We start from the raw sequence: 6,000 nt of genomic DNA, 5'->3' as shown, positions 1-6,000 counted from the left end.
GCCTTATCATCTTCTATTTATATCCAGACCTACCAAATTCCCCAGAGGCAGAATTTCCTCCTCAGGATAATAGATTTAGAGTTAGGAAAGCCTTGGAGACCACAAGGCTAATCACTTTATTTTACAAAGGAGGAAACAGAAACTCAATTTTCCAGACTACTTCTTTTCTAAAGTTTTCACTAAAGTAGAAGTTGCTAGCATTCTATAAATTTATAAAAATGGATGATGATTTTTGCTCACATTTTGAATTCTGGATAATTCCTAAGTATACACTTATAATGATAAAACTGAAAATTCTTTGCCTTTAAAAAATATTTGAATGTTCTCATTTCTATAATGAAACTAATCAGTATAAATAAAAGCTTTGAACATTGTTTGCAACTTCATTTCTGAAGGAAGGGGGTGGGAGTTTTTGAAAAGATGAAAGGAAAGGAAAAAACCTAGCACTTTGTCAGAAGACCAAGGAGGCATGACGTCCTCAGAAAGACTTCATTGGAGATTTCCTCAGGGTTTCTAACAAAAAAGAAATGTATCCAATGTTCTTTTGACTCCTGTATTTTGCCATTTGAGCCCCCAGAGGAAACACAGACCCGGATAGAGGATGCTTTATCCAATTATTCTTTCACAGTGTGCCACTGATCTAGACCAGGGATTGTATTGGACCCAATAATTCTCCCAAGTGGAGGGGTATTCCCTTTTTCAAAAAAGTAGTTTCATTGTTGACTTGTTTTCCCATCATAGGCATTTCCCATTAACCAACATCTACCAACTGAACCTTTTCTTTTAACGAGCAACTACAAAAAGACAACATCTATGTCTTACATTATATATCCCATTTCCTCTCTGTAGTGTCCTCCTCTCTATTGAGAGAAAGGTGAGTTTCCTTATCAAATGAGATAATGTATGCAGATCTTTGTAAGACTTAAAGTACTATATAAATGCAAACTATCATCACAATTTGTTATTAGTTCTCCAAGACCAACATTATTCATTACAATTCAATTGTTTTTGAATGTTATTATCATTTAGTTATTGTAGTCATTGCTATTATAATCATCATTATGATCACCTTATTTTTTATCTTGGTTCTGCCTTCTTCACTTTGTATCACTTCACACAAGTTCCACCAAGTCTTTTTGAAATCCTCCCATTCGGTGTTATGTATGGTAGAGTAATATTCCATTAGAATCATAAATCAAAATTTGCTCAGCCATCCTTATCACAAAGTCCCTATTTTATCCCTAGCATTTTGCTACAATAAAGACAGCTGCTGAGAACATTTTTCTAGAAATAGGCTTTTTTTTCTCTCATTGACCTCCTTGGAGTATTTGCCCAGTAGTGAGGAAAAGCCCATTTCTTTAATATGTTTTCTTTCCGCATGAGCCACCAGAACTTTAATGAGTAGAGTAAGAAAACATGAGTCAGAAGACCATAGATTTAGACCTGGAAGATGCCTTTAGAGGCTATCAATCCAATGCCCTCATTTTACAGATAAGGAAACTGAGGCAAAAAGAAGCTAAGTGACAGCAGAAATAGGCAGTAAGTTTTGGTGGATGGATTTAAACTCAGGTCTTCCTTGTTTCTAGTCCAGGACTAGAAACAGTGTGTTGCTTTTCATATCCACAGGTCTATACATGACTTCAGATGCCATAGGTATATACATAGCCTCAGTCATCTGACAAAAAAGAAAAAAAGTAATTTACTCCCCAAATCCACATTTTAGTCAAATGATGCATATTTTGTCATTTAATAGGATGTTTGCAAATATAGATATATGTCTTTTTTTCTTTTTTAATTTTCATCCAGATATTTGACATCATTCAGATATAACCCTTGATCTGTTATTAAATGGGTCAGATTTTTTTTAAATTTTTTATCCCCTCCCATTTATGCAATAAATATGCTCCCAGAAAGTTATGCAAATATAATCCTATTTTAAATAAGTTAAGGAATTTAGATAAATGATATCTTGTATATCCAGTTCATTGTTTTCATTACATTAATGTACTAATGTCTCAGGTTATTATTACCTAAATCACTAAATAATTTTACAAAACAAATAGCCAACCTCTAATGTTTTTAAGTTCAAATTTTAATTATATTGAGTTTTTTCCTATTTTGGTTCTCCTTGAGAAAATACAAATATTCATAGGATCATAGATTTATAGGCAGAAGGAATCTTGGAGATCATTCAGTGTAAGTCCCTCATTGTACAAATTAAGAAAATAAGACACAGAGGGGCTAAGTGATTTGCCCATTCCTTACTGAAACACTCTAAATGCCAAATAACAAAATAAACCTGTTCTCTCTAATGTGTAATTTGGCATCTGGAAGAGGAGGGGAGGGAAAGGATGTACTCTTTCAGCCCACTTATCTACTTCCTACAAGAAAGACTGAACTTGAACTGAAAGAGTCAATTAAGACCTCCCAGCATCTTACTTGACCAAGAACTCATTAGCTGTGACAATTGAGGGAAAAGTACAGATGGAGGGAATTCAGGAGTTTGAAGAACTGGGAAGAGAGGTCATCACTTTGTAAACTGAAGGCTCAAAAGCTAGATCAGGGGGTGGGGAAGAGAGGAAGACTAAGAGCCAGCAGATAACCCTAATAAACTAGGGGCAGGAGAATGATCTGCTGCCATGATGTATGTACAAAGGATGGTTGATCCATGTGAATGAAGCAAATCTTCTCTGGATTGGAGATCACGGAGTAAATGGGGTAGGAGGTGGGCTTTGAAGTGGTAGGAGGGGAGCAAGAAGCATGCCTACTCTCCCTTCTGGTACTCTGAGCCAGAGGGAATAAATAATGGGCATCCAGTGCTAAAGGAGGCACCTTTTTCTCTCCTGAAGGCTCTCCATCATTGAAATGAACTCAGATACATAGACCTTAAGCACAGCTTCTCAGTGTCCATGGGGATGTTTATTCCACACTAACTTCCCTCTGATTTGCCTGTCCCAGGCATCTGACAAAAACACATATATTTGAAAGATCACCAATTTGGGGCTGGAAAGGATCTTAGAGGTCATTGAACCCCATTTTATGTATGAGGAAGCTGAGACACCAAGAGAAAGGAAAGGAGGAAACAAGGATTTATTAAGTGCTTACTATGCTAAGAAAGTTTGCCTAAGGTCATGCAACTGGTAAATGTTTGAGGTGATAGTTGAGCCCAAGTCTTTTAGATTCTATGTCCAATAATCTCTCAACCACACCACAATGCCAGTCACTCCAAAATTCACTAGTTTTGCTATAATATTGGGACACCTCAATGTATCCCTTTTGGACCTAGACAAATCTAATCAAAATGAACAAGGAAGGAGTTTGTAACCTGTATAGAAGCTTTAAAAAATTACATATGATAAATCTCTGATGATTATAGAATAGGAAAAGAAAGTAGTATACATACCCTCCGGTATATATGCCATCTTTACAAAAACTGACCATGTATTAGAGCATAAAACTTCATAAACAAATATAGAAAAGCTGAAATATTAAATATATCCTTTATTGATTACAAGACAATAAAATTATGTTCAATAAAGGATCATTGAAGAGAATGATACATGTTTAACTAAATAATAAAATGTTTAGAAATGTTCAGGTGTCTGTTTTTCATTTTTCAGGCCTTATCCAGATGTTAGGCATCATGCAGACAAGACCCCTGATCTATATCCATCTTGTGTGCAAGATTTATTTAAGTGGGTGGAAAATGAATATGCAGGTACTTTCAAATTGTATGCAAAAGGCATGCTCCCAAATAGTTGTATACATTGAATTCAGTTTTAAATGCACTAAGAAACTTGGCTAAAGCCTTGCATAGCCATTGAAATAGGAGGAATTATAGTGGCACAGTCTCCACTCCCAAGCTCTTGGCAATCCAATTGTGGATATCTAAGATATATAGATATATAGATATAGAAATAGATAGATAGATAGATAGATAGATAGATAGATAGATAGATAGATAGATAGATACGAACTGTCACATCACTACTATGTCCTGGTTCCATATCAGGCTTCCGTTTCCAAGGTTCCTCATCAATTTTTTTCTTTCTGTCCAGATGGGATGTAATATACTCTGCTGACAATCTTGCCTCTATTTCTACTTCTTTAATCAATCCTCAGCCATAGAGAATGTAAGCTCTTTGAGGACAAGGACTATTATATTTTTCCCTTTGTATTCTCCAATGCACTAGTATAATTCCTAGCACAAAGAAGGCACTTTAGCAATTTATTGCTAACTGACAGGACAATAATACGAGGTCCCAGAAATCCATTGTCAAATATAGAAGTAATCAGAACTGGACACACTCATTGTAAAGAATATTTTTAGAATCAAGAAATTAAGAGATAATTTATATATCATATATATTTATTATTATTTTATATTATTATTTTATATATTTATTATCTTATTTTTATATATTTTATATAATTATTATTTATATATTATATATATTTAGATTTTAAATTTTTTAGATTTTAGATTTAGATTTTTTAGCTTAGATTTAGATTAGAATCAGGAAATTAAGAAATAATTTATGTTATTTTATATAAAATAATAAAAATTAAGAGAAACAAAAGTACCTTTTTTTTTTTTCAAGATAAGCACCTTTGCAGTAGGAATCCTGTGTTTAGTAGGGAGCCAGAGAAAGGAGGCACATGCCAATTAGAAGAGAATCTTTTGCCAACATTCACATATCTGGGGGAAAGGCATACAGTTCCATCAGTGGTCCACAGACACTGGCAGTGTGCTATGATAGGCACACTGCCCAAGAAGGCCAGAACTCTGACAGGCACCACGGGTGTGCAGTGGATTCCAGAAGAACTTAAGAAACAATATCACTCTTATGACTCAGGGAATACTCAGCTTTGCCATTTCCTTCCCTTCTGAGTTAATTTGCCGTTGCTCTCTGCCCTTTCCTACTTTGGGAATCAGCAGCAGAGAGTCTCTGTTCATGTCCTGAGTGGAGTACAGGAAAGATGGGGAAAACTGATATTCAAATGTGTATGTGCATGAAACTGAAACAAATTTACCCCAGGTCATAGAAATTATTGAGAAAGCTACATTTAAAGACAATCAAATCCATGTTCTGCTGACAGCTTGTTCTAAGGAATCTCCTTCCTCCCTCACTTCCCCTTCCCCCAAGAAAGCACAATAGCTGATAACCATATGTAGGCTTGGATGATTCAAATATTGTTGTTCGGTCATCCAGTGTCCAATTCTTTGTTTAACCCTAGGACCCATACTGTCTATGGGGTTTTCTTGGCAAAGATACTGGAGGGATTTGTCATTTCTGTCTACAGTGAATTAAGGCAAACAGAAGTTAAGTGATTTACTCAGGGTCATGCAGCTAATAAGTCTGAAACCTAATTTGAACTTGGGTTTTTCTGACTCCAGGTCCAGTGCTCTAGGCATTGAGGCACCCAGCTACCAAAAAAAGAAAGAAAGAAAAGAAGGAAGGGAGGAAGGAAGGAAGGAAGGAAGGAAGGACGGATGGACGGATGGACGGAAGGAGGAGGGAAGGAATGATGGAAGAAAGGAAGGGAGGGAGGGAGGGAGGAGGAAAGGAGGGGAGGAATGATGGAAGGAAGGAGGAGGAAATTAGGTTTCTAAGTGCTTATGCTACTTCCAAAGTACATAGCCAGGCCCTGGGGATACAAAAAGGAAAGACAAGAGTAGTTGGTCAAGAGTTGATGTTGATGGTAGTGAGAAGGGCAGGTCCTGTCTCTATAGCTATTGCTTCTCTTGATACTGACCATGGGGGCTGGGATGGAAGTAGGACAGTGGTCTTGAGGGCACTGCCATTCCCAAGGCTCTTGGGCTCTGGGTCCTTCCTGGACTGTCTCAGTTGGGTGTCTGATGGGAGGTGGTAGTTTTTGACTTGTCTGGTGCATGCACCTTCCTGCCTCTCCTTCAGGGTGTCTTACTTCAAGGCACTGTGGTCAGTGCTCCTCTTGAGCTTCAAATTGGTCCTTGAAAATTTTCTAGTATACAGGATT

This window comes from Gracilinanus agilis, chromosome 4, assembly GCF_016433145.1.
Source record: "Gracilinanus agilis isolate LMUSP501 chromosome 4, AgileGrace, whole genome shotgun sequence".
Lineage (NCBI taxonomy): Eukaryota > Metazoa > Chordata > Mammalia > Didelphimorphia > Didelphidae > Gracilinanus > Gracilinanus agilis.
The sequence above is the reverse complement of the archived record's forward strand: the minus strand, read 5'-3'. Positions refer to the sequence as shown.